This window comes from Helicoverpa armigera, chromosome 20 (genome assembly GCF_030705265.1).
Source record: "Helicoverpa armigera isolate CAAS_96S chromosome 20, ASM3070526v1, whole genome shotgun sequence".
Taxonomy (NCBI): Eukaryota; Metazoa; Arthropoda; class Insecta; order Lepidoptera; family Noctuidae; genus Helicoverpa; species Helicoverpa armigera.
Window position 1 is genome coordinate 3,968,084 of NC_087139.1, and position 22,688 is coordinate 3,990,771.

The window sequence follows — 22,688 nt, forward strand, 5'->3', positions numbered from 1 at the left end:
TTTGTATGTATTTGCATGTAATCTTTTTTAATCAGCAGCACGTGCAGTCGCCCTTTTTTTAATGGGAAAAAGGGCCACTCCCGCTGTGGGTGGGCAACGTGAGGGAGTGTCAGACTCTTACTGACTAAAACCCATCATGTTCCTTCTTAGGCATTCCACCGGCCGCGGTAACTCTTTCGAACAATCCCGCAGCTCCAACGGACCTTGGCCTTGGAAACGTACCTTTACGAAGTCATCAGTTCATTTGTAACAGTGCGTACTGAAATATACAGGTGAGCTAAGACTTTAATTACGCGTAATGTACGCTGACATTATCGTACGCGTTACGCGCCAGTGTCTGTGACATTTGATTTGTAACGTCACTAACATGAGAGTGAGATAAACTGTATGTCATGATACTAGCATTTGTCCACGGTTTCACCCGCGTCCTGACTGAACTACTTCCCGAATGTGGATAAAAACTAGCCTACATGTTATTCTAATAAATGAACTGTATTACTGCAATGTTTCATCAAAAATGTGGTAGTTTTTGCGTGAAAGAGGAACTAATATTCAAATACTTACAGACTTTCGCGTCTGTAATATAAATAGGATTATTGTACTTAAAGTTTTTCATCGTAATACATTTTCCACCACCATCTTTGTTCCCCAATTCAAAAACCGCGGAAAGATGCAAAATTAATATTTAAATACGATCAAAATAACTTAATTACTTGATAAAACTTTTCAGCCTTATGAAGCCGTAAATAACTTAATTCTATTACTTAATACTTCGTAGAACACGAAGTTCAAATTAAAATTAAATCGATTTAGCACTTTCGTTTTAAAGCTCTTTTCATTTTAGGGCTGTCGCAGTTTCCAATATTGTTTTATGTCACAGATTACTCAATTAATGGCAGTTACAAGGTTTTAGTGAGTAATATAAAAGTGTTCTTTTTGGGTAATTGGAAATCGTGTCTAATTTTCAAGGATTAGTTAAGTTTACTTTAGTAGTATAAGTATGATTGAAGGTTCTTATTTTGTGGCCAATAGTTTTACATACCAATATTTTATTGGTAAATATACAATTGACAAATAAAAATAAATGACAGTGTGATTTAACTATATTAAAGTATTTCTGAAGCAATGAAGGAAGCTATTCGAAAATTGTAAAGTATCCTATCAAATCCTGCCAAAAAAAAACTACATAAAAATAAAGCAAAAACATTTTCATTAAATGGTCGCACATTACCTCAGCATGCCAACCGGAGCTTACACAGTGTAAACAAACCAACAGCGAGACACGGCCAGCACTTTACCCGTCCGCAGACAAGAGCGACAGCCCTATTTATAGACGCAGGTTAAACCGCTAACACATATTCATCTGCCTAGCCTTTTCCACACTATGTTAGTCGGCTTCCAGTCTAACATTTTAAAGCTCAGTACCAATGTTTTGTACGGGACGACTTCCTACCTGACCTCCTCAAGTTACCTGGGCAACTCTTTAGTAAGACTGGTTGTAGTCAATCTTTCTGGCTTCTAACAACACGTAGGTAACGACTGCCAAAGATGATCATATGACACCTGGTACCCACAAACTTATCGTGACTTCCTTCCTTGGCTTTGGAAGAAGTCGTCATGACGCGCTGGTCACCCGTCCACAGACGAGCCAAGCTAAGCTTATGATCGATAAATCCGCGTGGATTTGACTTAGCGAGACGCGAGTATTCGTTTACCCCTCCGCAAGTTAGAGAGACAGCCCTATATATAAGCACGGTATAAACCGCTAACGTGTACTTATTTTGTTGTTTTGTGAAGGTACCTCTTTATTATTATATTAATTATGACTTTTTCAAGTTCATGGGCTTGTTTACGTTTTCAAGGATTTATGGTAGGTCATATTGATGCCAAATTTCCTAACCTGTAATCATAATTTTTTTAGTCTCCTTTTTTGTGGAATTTGTGAGTGTGAATAAGATAAATAGAAATTAATAATAACATGTCAAATCTCTATAATGATAGTTTATCTATTAATAATATATTTTTTTTATAAAATGAAGAGATCAATCAAATTCAACTCAAAGTTTTTGTACAAAAGTCAAACAGGAAATCTGATGAGATCATTATGAAGCTATGTGCTTGAGGGCAAAATTTGCGGAATACGACAAAAAAACTAAGAGTTCTTGACAGAACTGTCCATATGTTTAAACATTTTTTACTTTACAGTCAGTCATAGTAAGCAAGTAAAGTATCTACTTAAGTACATAGTAACTACACACTGCAAAACCAAGTATTTAATAAGAGAATATTAATTATGAACTGAAGGGTGAAGACAAAGGCTCTATGACCATTTATGAAAAATTGTACCTACTTCTATTACAGCTGATACAGTAGACTGAGGCGTCGTCCTAATTGGCAGCGATCGTACGATGGCGCGATGCGTTTTTCATCTCACGATCTCACTATCTCACTTGCGAGGTTCAAATAGGACACTCTGATGAAATCTGTATGTTTGAACTCGTCGCACGACGAGAACGCATCGCGTCATCCTACGATCGCTGTCAATTAGGACGACATCTTAGATGAAAAACGCATCGCGCCATCGTGCGATCGCTCCCAATTAGGACGACGCCTGAGACAGTAGAGCAATTGAGATTATTAAGAGGTAATAATAATCATATTCAGGAAATTACTTTGAATATCACAGCCGATCGATCGAAAAAAAATCAATAACCAAGTAACATAATAAGAAAAACTTTACACAGATAAAAAAACCTTGTTGTACGTTTTCTACATAATTAAAGGCCTTTTTTAGCTTACAGTTTTTATCAATAACTCTATGTGAATGACCGTAAATACGTAATTAATAATTCAAATACCCAGTTAGTTCGCATGACAAGTCACTAAATATGAGTAACAACACACTGTAGACTTTTAGTCGGCCGATAGTTTGTTTGGGCTCATAAATCAGTATGAAGATGAATGGTAGTACGCGCATTACAGAGATCAGGTATAGTTATCGGCACGAATCTTGAGCTCTGACCTACATCTGCGCGGAAGTGATTTATTAGCAAAGAACCAATCTCGAGTGACGGCTATGATGTGATGCGCTGCGGGCCAGTCACAGCTTTAGCCCGCTCCCGCGCCTCACTTCATACCACAAAAGGGACCGAAAAAATTACTTGGTGAAGGTCAGAGCTCAAGATTCGTGCCGATAAATATATATTGAGCCGGTATCAGACTTACTGAAAACTTTGAACTGTACCAAGATTTTTTTTTTAATATATTGCCTACCATCGGGTCCACTGTGGGCCGACTGTTTAGTCTGCAGTGTACAGATAAACTAAATACATATTTTATTTGGAACATTATTGTATTTATAGTTGTGTCAATAGTTGGAAATTAATAGAAGCCGAGTGTTGTTGTAATTAGCTTTAATCAATTGTAATGTTATCTCTCGGTAATAGCTATTATATCGGAAACGCCCAAAGGGTTGTGTTATGAAATTAACTCATATAAGCCTGTGGAATTGCCCGCGTTTTTTACCTATGCAAAACTTAACGTATGGTCTTAAACAACTTATAAAGCTTAAAGATCATGCGTACAGTCAACTTCAGGTCAGTGGTAACAGTTTTATAGGAAAATCGTTCTTATTACTATTGTGTTAAGGTGCATGACAGTTACCACTGATGTGCAGTCTACCGTACCTAGGAATAGTTTTTTTTTTTTTTTAAATAAAATCCGTTTTTGATAATACTTAGGTACCTATACAAACTATACATAATACATATATTATTTCACTAAGAAGTAAAATGGCTTCTGAATGACTGTGTAGAATAGTTCAGAATCAGCTACAAGGAAAAATCTTCACACAAAATAAAAAATACCATTTCCTTCAGTTTTGTTAACCAAATTATTGTAAACACTTAAATACTTATGTTTTAACGATACTTTCTCTGTTACGCTCACTATTACAATTTCCGGCAGCCACATCTGAGCTATATCATTCTATCAAACTCGTTTCATTAAAATAACAACCAAATCACAATACTAGGAGAGGTCAAAACTAGTTTTTAGGGTTCCGTACAAAAAGAGTAAAACGGGACCCTATTGTTTTCGCTCCTCTGTCCGTCATAAGTCCGTCCGTCACCAGGCTGTACCTATCTCATGAACCGTGATAGTTAAAGAGTTGAAATTTTCATAAATAAATATATAACAGTAAATAACAATAAATAACAATAAATACTTAATATGAAAATTAGAATTAAATAAATATTTTGGGGTCTCCCATACAACATACGTGATTTTTTGTTAATTTTCTAAATAATGGTACGGAAACCTTCATGCGCGAGTCCGACTCGCACTTGGTCGGCTTTTTTAAACAAGTGACTGTCAGAATATACAATATTCATCATGGTAGTTACCTTGGCCTTAAATCCTCAGGTTTTTTGACAAACTTTTTGTTGTAACCAATCAAAGAGGTCAAGTATGTCCGTAGGCTATAAAAAAATTACTTAACTAGCAGGTTTTAATCAGCGCTATATTGGGTGTGCTGGTCATAAGCGCGAATGTTATAAACTTTGAAGGGTTATAAGTCCGAGATGGTTGAAGCGTGACATGATGTTTCTTCAGTATCACTTGAAATATCGATCCTGGGTATTAACGTAAGAGATAAGTTTCCTTTCGATAAGTCAAGGAAACTCGAAGCTTACGATATATAACTGACTTATTTTAGACAAAATATCCCTACGTTAATACGTTATAAGACTCGGCTTGACTGATAACCTATTCGGAATTTAATGTAAACTAATTCAAGGCACTTATCCCTCTACGAAGTAAAAACCTTAAAACTTTTACCAATCCTGCAAAAACCCCGTACAGGCTGTTCCTTCAGGAATCCACGTCCACATGACGTGACCAACTGTCATACCTGTAAAACTGTATGTTCGACACGAGAGCCTGACCTCCATAAGCTGAAACTACCCCCCAGAGGACAAAGGTTTGTCAGCTAACTAAAACCGAGTTCCCACCAGCATTAACACGACTTCGTACATAATAAAACATGTTCACGTAAAGCCATGTATTCACTGGGAAACAATGTTTCAGATACACAGTTTCTGAAACATCACGTAGATGTTTACAGCAACAATGTTTCGGAAACTCTGCCGTCCACATCGTCCACAGAAACAAAATTATATGTTTCTGAAACACAATTATTTGTTTCAGAAACACGTAGATTTTGCTTCTGAAACTCAGTGAATACATGGCTTAATTCGGGTAACGTATAATTACCTTCAGAATGAAATGTCAAATAAAATCGCAAGTTCACTACAACCATGAATTTGGTGCCGGAATTCTGTGACGCTATTTCACGCTTTCCTACAATATGTTATAACTCAGCGCTCCTGGAATCCTTACATTACATCTAGGATACACAATAAAATTGGAATAAATATACCCTTTTTGCGCTTCGGTGAACCCTTTACTCGGGAAGAAATCTTATTCATTAACGTGTCTGATATTAGGTTGGTAAGTATTTGCTTGAGATTTTGAGAGTTGAATAACCTTTATGTCAAAATGTCTAGTCTCTTTTAGTCAGCAAAACCCAAGTTTATTTGAATCAGTCGTAATAAAATACGATCGTGCGTGCCGATATTTCGATAGCAACAGCCCAACAGTGTCGAAACATGCGCAATAATGTTTATATAATGCTTCGACCTGATGAATTAATTAGAAATTTGGAAGCTCATCGTAAAAAAGGGCTACGGGCTATTTCAATAGGACCGGAATCTTTGATCTCAAAGCGGGGCGTCAGAATCAAGATTAATAACGAAGAACGCCGTATAAATCACTTAACGCATTTTTAACTCAAATAAAATGTCTTAACTAAAATTTAATGTTATCGATTATCGATGGAAACAACTTTCGGGAAAGCTAAGCAGCTTTCGCTCGTTTGCCGACTAATTTCTCGACAGTATTGGATTATTTTTCTCTCGGGCGGTCGTAAGATAGGATCGATAGATCACCGCGGTTAAGCAATGTTTGCCGCGGTTTGTACTAAATTGATGTTCCTCTAACACGGCCTTCGTTTGAAGTGTCGTAAGTGGTAACGTAACAACGTCAATTCATTATAAATTGTCCTCACTGAATCTATATTACGGTACTGTTGGCAGAATAGGTCGGTACACAGACCTGACCACAAGTTTATTCATTGTTCCACCAATCCAGTTTTAGATAATTAATTGAACGAGTTTACTCTTCAATTAATTCAAGCTCTTGTATTGCTTTTGGGAGTGGTAAAACCTTTTTTGAAACACCATTATCCTCATTTCTGCAAGTCATTCCTGCTGATATCCTGCCTGAATGGACGCCGTAGCGAATCATCGGTCTATTTTTTACGCTTAGAGCTTTTTGCGAACAGTGACTGTTTCTAAATTACCCAATGATGACAGTACCCAAGAATATTTGCATATAGCAGTAGAGCAATTCTCATCCAAGTTAAAGAAAGATATCATGCTACGCAAGATGTATAATACCATCCCTTTTACACAGAATTCTAGATTAAGTCCTAAGCACCAGTTCATTATTTACCTGTCAACTAGATTCTTTTGCTTTCAGTACTAACATAATATATGCGTTTCCAACGACTACAAACACGTTATTACATTGTTGTCCAACTTATTATAATGTAAGTGCATTTTTGAGCTGTTTCCCACATCATTAAGTCCGTAAGAATGGATTGTGAACGAATGAATTGTAGTTATTAACGCAGGTACACTTACACTATAATTTTCTTTCATTGTGTTACTGGTCAAGCACGAATTGTCTAGAACTTCAATGCTAGATTAATTAAAACTCTGTAACTGTAAAGAATTATGTCTGATTGCTTATCGTTAAGTCTTTTACGATTGATAAATGGTTGGAAGGCGTAAAGGTTAATTAGTATTTCACTTATAATGTGTGACATTGAATAGTGGAATCTATTAAAAAACTATAAATCAACTCTTGATTAATGGAACAGTTAAGTAATTATCTTCATTAAGTAAAACTCGTGTCTATTGCGTGTCAATTTGATGAAATGTGAAGAATAAACTTCGAGGACAGCAAATTATTAAGCTTAAAATATTACTATTATTTTCTAACTTGTTAAGCTGGCTTTTCAAAGTGTGTAAAGTACGTAAACTGTCAGCAAAGTAAACAAATTGATAGCTACTACATGACAAACTGTCTATGTCATTAAAATATGCTAAAAATACATAGCGAACCAGCTTAACCATTACGTAAGAAACTAGAGTGTAGCCCCAAAATGTTACGACACGTGAACTTTCGATGGCAGTTACATCATTTCAATCTTGCAGCGAAAAGGTAAGGTAAAGGTAAAGGTAATATTGTAAATTCCAAAATGGCATATCTGTATTGATATCTGAAGTGTTATCTTTTTGTTTCTATGTTTATTATACAATATCTTTGGACCTAATAGGCATATTTTGAAAATTCTTTCGCGTATCAAACGCTAGCTTCTTAATGCTTATATTTTTGATATAGCTGTGACAAAAGAACACTTAGTAGAAAGTCTTTAAGTGCTCTCAAAAAGAGCGTATCACAGTCTAGTTAAGCCTCCAAATAGGCACAAAACATCAATTTTTTGTTCGCTGTCCTGTTAGACACATCATTACTGTTTGTGACGGAGAGACAAAGCTATGTAATATTTTTGTCACGACCGCTGAGTAGGCACGCAACCTACGTCTTCTTGACATATAATACACAGTTTTGTAGTACTTATGTTAGAGTAGTTCTCGCGATTTTATCTTAATTGCGACTCAAAGGTCGATATGATAAACGGGTATGTTGCGAAGGGGTAAAATCTGTTTTGATGATTTGAGATTGAGACTTGCGGCCTCTTTGGAGCACGACAGTCTGTCATGTACGTTGCAGTTTCTTGTTGAAGCTATCAACCCAATTAATATTATCCTAGAAATTATAAGACAACCCCAAGAAAAAAACAACGCGGGAATAAAGTGACTTTAAAGACTTTTCGTCACGATGCATAACAAGGTCCACCCAGTGGACGAAACTTGGTCGTCTAATAAGATATTCTCTATGAACTATTTCTAATATTAACGCTGGCAACTTACTAGACTAAGCAACAGTTAACCTTATTAGTTCGAAAATGCATGGCACGCCATCCCAAAGGAATAGAGTTGTGGTCTATCGAGATTAGTAGCAAGCAACTATCGATTTGTAGGGCACCACTCTAGCGACCTTGAATTGTGAAATGAGTGATTGAAATAGAATGGATGGTCATTTCTTTGATTGTCTTTTTTATTTGGGTTATATAAAAATAGTTTGATAAATCAAATAAGTGTTTTGTGGGCACGTGTTATGATATTTACCAACAACCGTCCAAATAAATCAATAGGTACGCGGTTCTTATAAATATTGTCATTTCCTGAACAAATATCCTTAAATAAATGTCATACAGGGTATTCCTTTGTTTACTACACAATTTATTGGTACCAACTTATCATGAACTAGCTCGTGGCAGCGGTTTCACCCGCATCCCGTGGGAACCTCGGCACGAACCCGGATAAAAAGTAGCCTATAGCCTTCCTCGATAAATGGGCTATCTAATACTGAAAGAATTTTGCAAATCGGACTAGTAGTTCCTGAGATTAGCGCGTTCAAACAAACAAACAAACTCTTCAGCTTTATAATATTAGTATAGATACGTCACCAGATTTAGAAGTACGCTGTAAATTCGTTAAACTAGGGCGCCGAGAACGATTCCCAGGGCGCCAGCATTGCAAAGCCAATTGTTGATTGTGCCGGCGCCACATAAATTAATTACGTATTCCGTACATATTGTTATTAACTTATATCGATAAAGCAGGTGGAGTTTTAATTAATATGCGTACGAGGGACAATTTTCTTCGCGCAATGTATAGTTATTTCTCCCCTTTTACCTCCCTTGGCTGTTTTCACGCAATATTTCAGTTATAATAAATACTTCCACTCTATATTTTACTCTGTACATAGACAGAATTCATTCACTTTATGGGGTCGACGTGACTATTAAAAATGTTTTGACATAACGTGAGTATAAATAACATGGAAAGCTTTTTGTTTTCTTATTAGCAGATATTGAATGTTGCTCTTGAGTTTTGGACGTAGGAATATATACTTAAGTATTTGATATATAAGTTAGTTGCTTGTTAGTACCTATCTCTCAAATGGATGTTTTCATGTAACTGAGTAAATAAAAATGTCACTATTCTATTAGGAACCTTCTCTGGGTTGAAGCTGTTATATCTATGTTTTGCTGTTGTTTTTATTTGTAAATATAACAAAGAGCATAATAAACACAGCACAGAAAAGACACTTCCTGATCAGCATTACTCATTCAAAAAACAAAAGAACATCACAAGAAGCGAATACAATTTCTTGTGTAACTTTATAAAATTTCCTCATTATACGGGTATCTTAAAGCAAATGAAGTTACAAAACGTCGCTTCGTATTCTCAAAGCCGCTAGTCGCCGGCTCTTAGTTTAAATTTTTAATTTGTCAGCGTAGTCCTGCAACTAATTGTTTGATGTCAACGACACTGCAGACCAGATGCGTGGCTTGTCAGACTAAATAAATGTTTCAGAGTCTACGACTAAAAAGATGGAGCGAAAAAATGGCGAAGATACGCCGAAATAAATTATGAATATAGTGTGTACCTAGCATATTTTTGTGTTTTCAAAAAATATTTTGTTTGTTATCACTTTGCTCTGATTTAATTCGCATATTTGTTCAAGAGAGCATTGAACTCTTCCTTTTCTAGTGATATTGTTAACGTGAGAGTTTTTATAATCACTACGTGATTAGGCTAACTTTACATTGTTGTATACAATGGTTTACCACAAGAAACCTTTTTCAAACGTATGATGCCTTTTATCCCGGGTTTCTCGCTCCGAAATCCAAGCAATCGCGAACAATAGCTAGTTGTTGTTGTATATCAAATAACATGATTGCGTATAATTAGATGTCGAGCCCTCAACAACAGAATATATGAACTCGTATCTCATCGCCGAACTTTGAGCAACTTGTTAAAACTTGTACATATTTTGTTGACATGTTTCCCCCATTCAAACTGCATATTCGTAAAATGGAACTGCAAATACCGATCTTATTCATCGTTGGATGCTTTTAGTTAATTATTTTCGCGAGTGTTTTATTCGATAGGTTTTTCACAGCGAAACGTTTTTCACAAAGAGAATATTTTTACGAGCGCAGATACGCCTTTATAGCTATATGAAATAAAGTTGTGTATGCTACGAACCTTTTTGGAATGGGCCGGTGAATACGAAACTACTTCGAAACACTAGACACAGAGTAAAAAGTTTTCTGATTTTCCCACAACACTACCCTAGAGAGGGCCCTCGTGAGGTCTTAAATCTATCTTAAGGTCGGATTTGACTTCTAATTTTGAGTTATTCATGTCTGAATGAGGTTACCCAACCTTACCCACATCCCTTTTTGTGATCAATGAAAAATTCTGTGAATACAAAAGACAGAGATATTTCAGGGAAAACAATTTCCTGTGAAAACAATTTACTCTTTGTAAAATATTTGTTGGCGAATGAACTTTAAAATATTCGTAGGTTCTTGAGGTTAGATAGCGTTGACTTTCGGGTTACTTGTGGGACATTTAGAATACCTTTACGTAGAATGTTACCGTCACTTTGAAATTTTATCTTCTTGAGGTTTTTTGCTCTTCTCGTCGTTTAAACTTTGTGTGATCGCGTGACGCATCTTTTATGTTAATTTTTCTTCTTAGTTTGTTGTATTAATTATTTGATATTCCGACTAAAACTTTTTAAACACTAATTAAGTAGCCTGTTTGCTAGGGTAGAAGGTGAATGGGATAATAAGTTACACTTAACCAGTCCGTGGTTAAAAATTTACACCTATACATTTTCAAATCTGCTACTACTGAATTAGTGAAAACCCTAGCTAGTCACTCTGATTATAATTTTAATCCAGAGATTAGATTTTGAAATAAAAGCATGTTTATTTATTAAATACAATACAAGCTACAATTAATTATACAAAAACAAAACGTTTAATTGTATGCTTGTTATTCTATAATTTCTAAAACAAAATATTATGTTCGTCCAATTTATTTGCGTTAAGATTTTTATTGTTGAAAATTGTATTTGAATGTTTGACAATTACTTATTAAATTCGAACTAGTTTTCAGAATTTGGATGATTTATTATTTAGTTGAAAAGAAAACAAGACTAAAGCCCAAGTTCTACGACAACATAAACGTCAGTTTTCTTAAAACAACTGTTTACTATGAATTTTCTCGTCAAATTTTCAGTAAGCAATTGTTTTAAGAAAATCTGACGTTTATGTTGTCGGTGAAAACGGGCATTAGATAAGTAGTTAGTTTTTTATTTGCAATAGTAACGTCCCCACTCAGAGACATTTAATGGTTACTTAAGCCATTCCTTAGTGAAGGATTTGTATGACATTCCGTCACTAAGGAGTGACTTAAGTAATCATCAAATGTCTCTGAGTGGGGAGGTAAGACAATAATCGACGTTGTAGTCGTATTAATGGTACATAAACGTGTCTTCTACGTAGGTAACTCGTTAATATGAGTCCGTTGGCTTTCCAACACATCTGGTTCCAGGCCTTCAATCAGGCCTTTGTACCACTGCACTGCGAAATAATTTACCAGGAAAATTAAAGACATTTCGTGTCATCATCATTTCACGTCACGTTATAAAAGAGCTCTGTATGTAAAATAAAATTACTTTACTTTATAAACCTTGACAAAATACAAAAAAAAGTTTTCCAATATTGTGTGATTTTTATACCGCAAAAGTACTCACTTTTACAGTACACTGCAAACTAAACAGTCGGCTACCAGTTGACCCGATGGATGCCAATATTTTTTTTCTAAGAAAATCTTGTTCCAATCAAAGTTTTCAGTCGTTCTAATACCGGCTAAATACCTGATCTTTGTAATCTGCGTACTACCATTCATCTTCATATTGACTTATGAGCCCCAACAAACTATCGGCCGACGAAAAGTTTACAGTCTGCCCACTCTTAGATTGGTATCCAATCAAAATCTCTCAAGGTTGATTTCAAACCCTTTTTTCCCTTCCCCCGTACCTAATCCATCATAGGTATAAAAGGAATGTCCTAGCTTGTCAGCGTATAATTTTTCAACGGCCATGATACATCGCTCTTGATATATTTCATATTTTCATACTCGAATGATTTGCTTTGTATTAAGCAACGTGGTTTCATGTTTTTTGAGTATTTTGTTTACTTGTGTGAGTGTCTCTTTGTTGTTGTTTGAAATAAAATTTATTGAGTTTGATGGATAAAAAAGATTTATTCGTGTTTTTTGCGGTAGGGACTTATCTATCAGGGTTCGTAATGATTTTGTTGGAGTTGCTATCCGAATTGAAATGTGCCCAATTTGTGGGTTTAACAAAACAATAGGAGCCTATAAACATCATGAATTATTCTGATATCTGTATTAAAGTCGTAATTGCAAGTAGGGGTTGTCAAAATTTATTTTCGTTCATTAAACCTAGCCAAAACAAATCTTATTGTTATTTTCTTGTTTAAAGTGCTAACTAAATGCATTGGGACTGTGCAGTGGTATATGATTTTTTTAGTCTATAGTTTTATGAATAAAAGTTCAATTCTTTGCCAGCAACCGTTCGTCTGATTCCTAAGAGTTCTACATATCGTATGTCTATACAAAACTATCAACACCACGAAAGACAACCTCTTTCATTCAAAGTTAGCGGCCGTTGGTTTTACACCACATTTACTAACTTTTTTTGCCAGCTACATGAGAGATAGGCAGCAATATGTTGATTATGCGGGGCGTACATCACAACCGTATTTTACAAGATCTGGAGTTAGTCAGGGCAGTAATCTTGGACCTTTAGCTTTTATACTAATGATTAATGACTTACCAAAGATAGTTATAAAGGCAAAATGTCTACTGTTTGCTGACGATCTTAAACTGTCCCTAGCTATTACCGACGAACAGGACTGTGAAGTGCTTCAGGAGGATATCGACAGAGTAGTGAACTGGAGTAAGCAGAACCTTTTAAAATTCAATGTGTCGAAGTGTCAGACTATTAGTTTCTCTCGGTCGCGCAAACCTGTCCTCTGTGATTATAAGGTGGACGGAACACCGATGCCTAGAGTCACAGAGGTCAGGGACTTAGGGGTTCGCCTTAACTCGGGGTTGGTGTTTCGTGATCACATAGTGAATTGTTGTAAAAAGGCATTTAGGAATTTAGGTTTTACTCTTAGGATGGTACATAATTTTACTAATATTAAGGTTATAATAGCATTATACAACGCTCTAGTCAGAAGTCACTTAGAATGTAACGCAGTCATCTGGTCTCCACATGAAACTAAATATAGTATTATGTTGGAGAGAGTGCAAAACAAGTTTATTAGGTATCTTTATATGAGGTATTACGGGGTATACCCGTTCTATCCCTTAATGTATCCCACTTTGTTTATACTGGGAATGGTAGGATATAACGAGCTGAGAGTCAGGAGGGAACTGGCACTCATATCGTATTTAGTCAAAGTGCTAAGAGGTGTAATACACAACCCCGATATTCTGGAGCAAGTAGGCGTGTGCGTCCCGGACAGATACGTGTGGCGACGGCGCCGGCCGCCCTTGCTGGCCGTGCCGCGGGGGCGCACTAACTTGCTCGGAGAGGCACCGCTGACGCGCGCACTCCGCACCATGAACCTCATAGCAAACGAAATTGACCTATTTTGTTGCTCACTGAGCGAGTTTGAAAGAACCACAGTATTTATTATTAGTTATAAAACATAGAATTAGATTATTAAGGACGCTTGCTCGGTTTCTCGCAAATATCAATGTTTTTTAGGTACCATTTTGACACATAAGCAGTTAAAATTTTGACAATATTATGGTATTAAATGAAAGGTAATTTATTCATCTCCACGTTAAATGCATTAGAATTACACAGTTCCATACTTTTTTTTTACACAATTTCGTTTTCACCGCCGGAAGAATCATAAAAAAGTACAAAAAAAGGAGTCTGAATAAGTACGTGTAACCCAAATGTGGAGTTGATTTATAACTCCCAATAATAAAAAAATTACAGCTAATGTATTTTTCTACACGTTCAGCTATTTTTTTTGGACATACATAAACCACTTTATAATTTACAATAAATTATAAAATCACTCTCAAATTTCTTCATACATTTTTTCGCAATGCGCACGTCTCGGACCGTCATTCCGCGCTCAGACGCGCTCGTGGAAGCATGGGTGTATCGCTTTGTCGGAAAAAATAAATACGTAAAATCTATGTGGGAATGAATGTCGAGTGGAATGGAACGTGACAGAATATGAGGGAGGCGTGAGCGAGTGAGCGAAGGAGGGAGAGAGAGGGACTGAATGAACGGTGTTAGAGGCAACCACGCGGTACTGAGTGTAACGAACGAGCCAAAGTTGTTGAAATAAAAGTTGTAATAAGTGTTTAAAACGGGATTTTATTTCAAAGTCATCGATCCCCAGCACGAAGAGAGCTACAGATTTTGGGGGCTCGTCCGGGATCGATCAACGACGAATTTCCACGAAGTTTTCTACGACGCACCGGCCGGCGCGACGCGGCGGCCATTAAATTTGAATTACGAAGTTACGGAGCACGATGGAATCGAAATCAACGACGATTACGACTGCAGCGGCGCCGGTGGCGTTCGGGCTCACAGAGGGGCTCATCGAGAAGTTCAGCGGAGACGACAAATCTTACTCGTCGAGTAAGTGGGCTCAAGACATCGAGGATAACGCTGAGATATTTCAGTGGACGCCGCAACAAACTTTGATCGTAGCTCGCCGGTCACTCACCGGGACGGCTGAGCTATGGTTAAAATCCGAGAAGGCATTCAAAACCTACGGCGATCTCAAGGCTGCGCTTGTGAAGGAATTTCCAGACACCGCGAACGTCAAGGAAATGCACGAGCTAATGGCGGCACGCAAGAAATTAAAAGGCGAGACGTATTATCAGTACATGTTGCATATGAAAGAGCTAGCGCGGCGTGCGAAATTTCCGACTACATCGCGATACAGTACATCGTGGATGGCATCGACGATTACGAGAGCAATAAGGTGATTCTGTACGGCGTGACCACGTTTCCAGCATTGAAGGAAAAGCTGGCTTTCTATGAGAAAATGAAGTCAAAACCAGGGAGCGAGAAAAGAGAACCGAGAGGTTAAAAGGTCATGCGAGGTCGGCGGAGGCGTCCTCGGCAGCATCGGGATCGGCGAGGCGGTGCTATAGCTGTGGTGACATGGGACATGAAGCGGGTGTGTGTAAAAACGGATTGAAGTGTTTTGGGTGTAATCAGTTCGGTCACATTCGTAACCAGTGTCCCGTAAATCCGATGAGATCTACGGCTACAGCATCGGCATCGGGTCATTCAGGCGCCAAGATGGCGGGCGCAGGCGGCAGCGGCGCTCACGGCGGCCGAGGAGGCGGGCTTCCGGTTCCGGGGAGGCCGGAAAGTTGGGACCCAAGCGACCCGCGGCTATGTTCGGAACGGTGAACGAAGTAAGCGGAAACGAGACTGTCCGCGCGGTCATAGACAATGAAACGTCACTGACATTGACAGATGTCAACACTGTAAATGTGACAGCTACGAGTTACGAAGATCGAAACGTTAACATCACGCATGTAAACAAATGTGTTCGGAAGCCGGTAAAAGACATTAAAATTAATAATACAGTTTTAAATGCTCTCGTAGATTCAGGTAGTGATGTGAACCTATTATCTTTGTTGTATTTACCTATGTTGAACGCCGAAGTGGCGAGTGAAACGTTAACGATGTCTGGATTAGGCCGTAGTGAAATACAATCAAGGGGCAGCGTCTCTGTGGGACTTGAGATTGATAATCAGTGTTTTAATGGTGTAGTTTTTCATTTAGTTCCACCAGAGGTGATGCCCTACGACGTAATAATAGGTCAAGAGTTCCTGGGTCGTGTTACTGTGGTAATGAATGAAGGGGGTATTAGGTTTTTTCCCATTGGTTGTTGTGAATGGGTTGGTCAAATTGATTGTTTTCCAGGATGTGTAGCAGTCAATGTTGATCACATTCAAGATCCAGCAGTAAGGAGTGAGGTTATGCAATGTGTTGAGGAGTATAAGCCATTGTATAAGGAAGAGGCCCCGATCCAACTTCAAATTGTATTGAAGGATGACATCCCAGTGCGACAGCGACCCAGACGACTGTCACTTATGGAGCAACAGGTAGTGGAAGATCAAATCGAGGAATGGCTTGATAAAGGCATCGTGAGGGTGAGTTTCTCAGATTACTCCAGTCCTTTAGTGCTAGTAAAGAAGAAAGATGGTTCGACTAGGGTCTGTGTGGACTATAGGCAGGTCAACAAGAAAATAGTTAAGGATGAATTTCCACTTCCCGTAATCCATGATCTGATTGACAAATTGCAGGAAGCTAAGGTATTCAGTGTACTTGATTTGAAAAGTGGGTTCTTTCATTTGAAGGTCAGCGAGGAGTCTATTAAGTACACATCATTTGTCACTCACCACGGGCAGTTTGAATTTCTCCGTGCCCCGTTTGGTTTGTCCACCTGTCCCAAGACTTTTATGAGATTTGTGAGTATAATCTTTAGAAATTTGATTTCCCAAGGAGTGTTAATCATATTTATCGATGACATTATAATTCCAGCCTTGGATGAAGTTCAGGCTGTATCGAGGTTGAAGCAAGTGCTAGAAGTCGCAGCACATTATGGCTTGGAGATTAATTGGAAAAGGCGAACCTACTGCAGCGTGAAGTTGAGTACTTGGGCCACAGGGTGAAGGATGGAGAAGTACGGCCGAGTACAGATAAGGTGGATGCAGTCATAAGGTACCCTGAGCCAAGAACCCTCAAGCACTTGCACAGTTTTGTTGGATTGACAAGCTATTTCAGGAAGTACATTGAAAATTATGCTTCTGTGGCGAAGCCATTGACTGATTTATTAAAGAAGAATACAGAGTTCATATTTGAGGATAAGGAAAGAAAAGCTTTTGAGACACTGAAGAATAAATTAGCTAGCGGACCTGTTCTGAAGATTTTCAATCCGAAGTTGAAGACTGAATTGCACACCGATGCCTCAGGTGTAGCATTGGCTGCAATACTCATGCAACACCATCCAGGGTCAGGCTTACACCCAGTACATTACATGAGTAAGAAGACAACTGACATTCAGAGCCGGTACTCAAGCTACGAATTGGAAGCACTAGCCATCATAGAAGGTATCAGGAAGTTCAGGCACTACCTTTATGGTATTCCATTTAAAATAGTCACAGACTGTAAGGCTTTTGAATTAACACTTAAGAAGAAAGACTTGTCAGCCAAGGTAGCCAGGTGGGTCCTCATGCTCAGTGAATATGATTTCGAAGTGGAGCACAGAGCGGGCTCCAGGATGCAGCATGCAGATGCTTTGAGCCGCATACCAACAGTGGCAGTGGTTACTACTCTGCAGGAGAGTTTACGCCAAGCACAAGATCAAGATGATGGCATAAAAGCCATAAAGGAAATTTTGAGAGGAGGAAGTCCATACGACGATTATTGGTTAGAAAATGGTGTGTTGTATAAGACTGAGCAGAAGCTGTTTGTAGTGCCAAGAAGTTTGGAGAAAGAAATTATTAACAGAGTACACAGCAAAGGTCACTTTGGAAAGTCTAAGATGAAAGAGTTACTGAATAAGGAATATTACATTAGAGATGTGGACAAGAAGATGCAGGATTTTTTATTGAGTTGCATTCCTTGCCTACTAGCAACAAGGAAGGAAGGAAAACAGGAAGGATTCTTGAATCCGATAGAGAAAGGAGGTGTTCCATTTGATACCCTGCATTTAGACCATATTGGTCCACTTACAGAGACAAGAAAGCAATACAACTACATACTCACGGTGATAGATGGGTTTACGAAGTTCGTATGGCTGTTTCCCACGAAAACTACTTCATCATCAGAGACATTAAGGAAAATTCAGATTCATCAGCAAATATTTGGGAACCCCCGGCGGTTCATAACAGACCGGGGAACGGCATTTACAAGTAATGAGTTTAAGAGTTATTGTGAAGAAGAAAAGATATCTCATGTAAAGATTACTACTGGTGTGCCACGTGGTAATGGCCAAGTGGAGAGAGTACATCGAATACTTATTCCAGTTTTAACAAAACTATGTTTGGAGAATCCTGCAGTATGGTACAAGCATGTAAGCAAAGTGCAGAGGGCACTCAACTCTACTTTCCAGAGAAGCATAAACACAACACCATTTGAACTACTGATGGGAGTAAAATGAAGGGTAAGGAAGATTTGGAAATTCTACAACTATTACAGGAAGAAAATACACTACAATATGATGAAAATAGAGAGAAGATAAGGCAGCAAGCCAAAGAACAGATTCTAAAGATACAAGAGGAAAATAAAAAACAATATGATAGAAAGAGGAAGGAAAGTTCAAAGTATAAGGAAGGTGATTTAGTGGCGATTAAAAGAACACAGTTCGGTCCAGGGTTGAAGCTGAAACCTAAATACCTAGGCCCTTATAGAGTGGTGAAATGCAAGCGTAAGGATCGCTATGACGTAGAGAAACTTGATAGTTCTGTAGAGGGTCCCCAGCGTTCATCCAGTTCAGCTGACCAAATGAAGAGATGGCCTCAACACGGTGACGCCGAGATGCTGGAGGAGTAGCAGTCACCTTACTCCGCAGGTTATTATTGCAGTTCTTATTTCAGGAGGGTTAACTTTCGTTCATTATCACAGTGCCATGGCGTAGGGCTATCTGTACCAGAGTATTTACTATGTTATTTTTCTATGTAAAACTAAACATTTTGTTTTCTAAACCTATAAATTGTATTAAGTTCGAAGTAACATTTAAATGTTTTTGCCAATGTAGAGTTGTATGTTTTAAATTCAGAAACAAGATTGTCTTGTAGGAAGTAGTTATGTGTATTAGGTTGTTGTAGAGTATGGTTCCAGTTTATTTTATTTAACTCAATTATGTAGTGGTTATTATGATGTTTTAGTCTAGTTAGTACATAAGATTTGGTGTATGTCTGAGGACAGACATGAGTGCAGGACGGCCGAATGTGGGAATGAATGTCGAGTGGAATGGAACGTGACAGAATATGAGGGAGGCGTGAGCGAGTGAGCGAAGGAGGGAGAGAGAGGGACTGAATGAACGGTGTTAGAGGCAACCACGCGGTACTGAGTGTAACGAACGAGCCAAAGTTGTTGAAATAAAAGTTGTAATAAGTGTTTAAAACGGGATTTTATTTCAAAGTCATCGATCCCCAGCACGAAGAGAGCTACATCTATGATAAAGAGTGTAACGATTTGTGTACTGGGACTGAAATACGTTGATACTTTTTCGGATCAAAACAAAAGTAAGTACGGCCATCATGTTGTATGATGGCCGTACTTACGTACGTACTTATTTTTAGAATTGTATAATATATACCTATAATAGATACCTATTAAAATGACAGTAATATTTTTTTAATTCAAAATGGCGGGCACATTTTTTTAATAATTTGATATTATGAGTAATCAATTAAAAGATTTTTGGGGGTTGTGATTTTGAAAATGTGTATTTATTTCATGACGGCGAACTTTTTTTTAATGAAATAGTAAATTTTTTTACAGATGCCACGGCCTAAAAAATTTGGATATAGACCAAAAAAAAATGTTGGAGTTAAGAAATAAAATAATGACACATTTTAGGTATTTACGGTAAAGCTAAAGAAGAGTTATGATTTTGACAGGCTATGTATGTATGTATGAGTGTGTGTATGTTCATAATTAATGTTTTTTAATTCATGTTATATAAATTAATGTTTTTAAAATTCATAATTAATGATGGAAACACTACAAATGAGACACGACAACCGTTTTTAATAGTCTGCATCAAGACCGCCGTCACAAATCACCGATCCTCTCGAAATACATATAGAGAGTTGCTACCTAATTGCTACCAGCTACCATTAGTTGCTACCAATTGCTACCCTCGTGGTTTTAAAGATATTCAGCATCCTAAGGTGACAGCCATTCTGATATTTTTTGACTTTTGGATTGACTTTTGGAAATGCACCTCAGAGGGTTTTATAATAAACAAAAAAAGCAAATGGTATTACCAAATTCAGGACCAGTTACGAGTAACTGGTCAAAACCAATGCGTATTTGCCGTATGGACTGGCAATGATAAAATATGCATTTGTGGAACGAGACGACCAGTTCTGGAAGGAAAACATGGAAGGAAATTTAGTTAAATTCTACAACACCTGTTTACTTCCAGGACTGGTTGACCCACGATACACTAGGTCTATGAGCCTTAGGGACCATAGTTCACATTCAAGAAAAATATTAACCGTTAAAAATAATTCTTAAAAATATGTTAATTTTGTCATTTTGTTTTTATATTTTTTTGGTTATTTATAAAAGTCGTGGTGGCCTAGTGGGCAAAGAACCAACCTCTCGAGTATGAGGGCGCGGGTTCGATTCCAGGTCAGGCAAGTACCAATGCAACTTTTCTAAGTTTGTATGTACTTTCTAAGTATATCTTAGACACCAATGACTGTGTTTCGGATGGCACGTTAAACTGTAGGTCCCGGCTGTCATTGAACATCCTTGGCAGTCGTTACGGGTAGTCAGAAGCCAGTAAGTCTGACACCAGTCTAACCAAGGGGTATCCGGGTTCGGTTAGACTAGGTATACGGGTTGCCCGGGTAACTGGGTTGAGGAGGTCAGATAGGCAGTCGCTTCTTGTAAAGCACTGGTACTCAGCTGAATCCGGTTAGACTGGAAGCCGACCCCAACATAGTTTGGGAAAAGGCTCAGAGGATGATGATGATTTTTTTGGTTATTTACTTTATTTTTATTTTATTACATTTTAATTTCTCACAACTGTTTTTATTTTCTTCCAAAATACTTATGTATAGAGGGGTTACTTAGTGCTGAATACCCCAGTACTCATTTAATCCGATGACAAACACATCACACAAAATTTAAAGATCATCATATCAATAAGCGTGAAACCCTTTACAAACACTAAGTTACAACTAGTTATAGTCGAAAAAAAATAATATAATATAAAAAATCTTGCAAGTATCAAATTTTGTTGAGTGATGTACAAAATCTGGCCAACAATGGCTTGTATGTGTGTGTGAGCGCAATGTCGTTGTGTTGCCGCTAGTTTACCTAAAATTGAGCGAGTGAGAAATGTAAAAGCGTCCTTAAGTGAAATGGTTTTCCAGTAGTTATATTATGTATATATAGAATTAAGTTACACTATCGAATTAGATTTAATCTGTAAGGATAGTTGTAAGAGAGGAAAATAAATAAATAAATAAATAAATATTTAGCAAAGTCAAATTCTCATCGTGCTACACGAATGTGATATGGAGTTAACACAAGATCGATCCTTATTCCTTGATATACTACAGATAGTCAGATACACTGTAATAACTCTAGGATAGCTCTGTCAATAATCGGATACATCTCGTAATATCCACTCCGACAACCAATTCCCAGCCGAAAGCCCGATAATTCATTAATTTGCAATTTTGTTTCAATTTCAGAACATCATCAAGGAGTCATCTTTGGAGCTAATAGGTATGTTATTGAACTTTAATTTGGGGTAAAATAAGATTAACATGAGTACGTAGTTTAGATCTTTAGTAGTAAAAACAATGTATGGGAAATGTATTTAATAAGTGAGTTTGTTAACAAAGTCTCTTTCACGCAGAACCGTTTTCGATGAAATTCGGTAACAAGATATCTTGGATATAGCTAACTACTTATACCTTGGTATCCGAAGCAATTTTCTCATGGTGCGACTAAAAACACGAAGGAACAGCCATCATATACACATACATTTTATATTTGCAAAGTCTCTACACACAGTCGAAATCAGAGGCGAAATTTAATCTACTACGAACACTCTATATAGGTAAACAAACATACGTAATTCTCTATGTAAAAAAAAAACAAAACAAACACAGTTTAATTGAATCCAGCTGGAACAAAATGTTCTAACAAACAAAGTAACTGGCTTACTGGATTGCATGTTCGCTGTGTACTCACTATAGGAACCATATAAAGTTACTTTTGAAAGACAGTTCCAAGTTTTCACAAGTAGGGCGTGAAATCGATCATTGACTGCGAAGGTGGAAACTTTAAAATCGATTTAACTTGGTCACGTCTACACTATCGATAAGCTTTTACGAAAATCCGATTCGATAGTTCGCATGTAAGGCGAGTCTAGACGTATGGCCCTAATAGGCTGTTTGATTCGAATGGTAAGTGCTTCTCGATTATGGAGTGGCGAGTTAACTAATCGATGTGCCTAATCGACTATTGAGTAGTACTGAACCGTAATTTAGTAAGTCTTTCAACTCTTTTCGGGTGTTATATTTTCTAGCTTAGTCACTGAAAGACGTCAGGACCGGATCACGTTTATTCTTTACTAGCTGTTTCACTCGCGTCCCATACCCGGATGAAAATAACATATATGTCTTCGAGAATAGTGTAACTTCCCAACAGTGAGTGAGTTTCAAATGGTTTCAGTTGTTTCGGAGCCTTCAGATTGCAAAAAAGAAATATAAAGGCTTTTGGGGTGTGATATAGTATACATT

General features: G+C 37.6%; 1 protein-coding gene across 2 annotated transcripts in view; it reads left to right on the forward strand.

Moving 5' to 3' along the window:
• The window catches only part of LOC110381251 (cell adhesion molecule Dscam1), a 129,081-nt gene that overhangs the window by 16,386 nt on the left and 90,007 nt on the right, over positions 1–22,688 (forward strand). For both annotated transcript variants that reach the window (XR_010277489.1, XM_064039814.1), the window contains exon 2: positions 21,633–21,666. The gene's annotated coding sequence lies outside the window, so the exon portion shown is untranslated. The remainder of the gene's footprint in view (positions 1–21,632; positions 21,667–22,688) is intronic.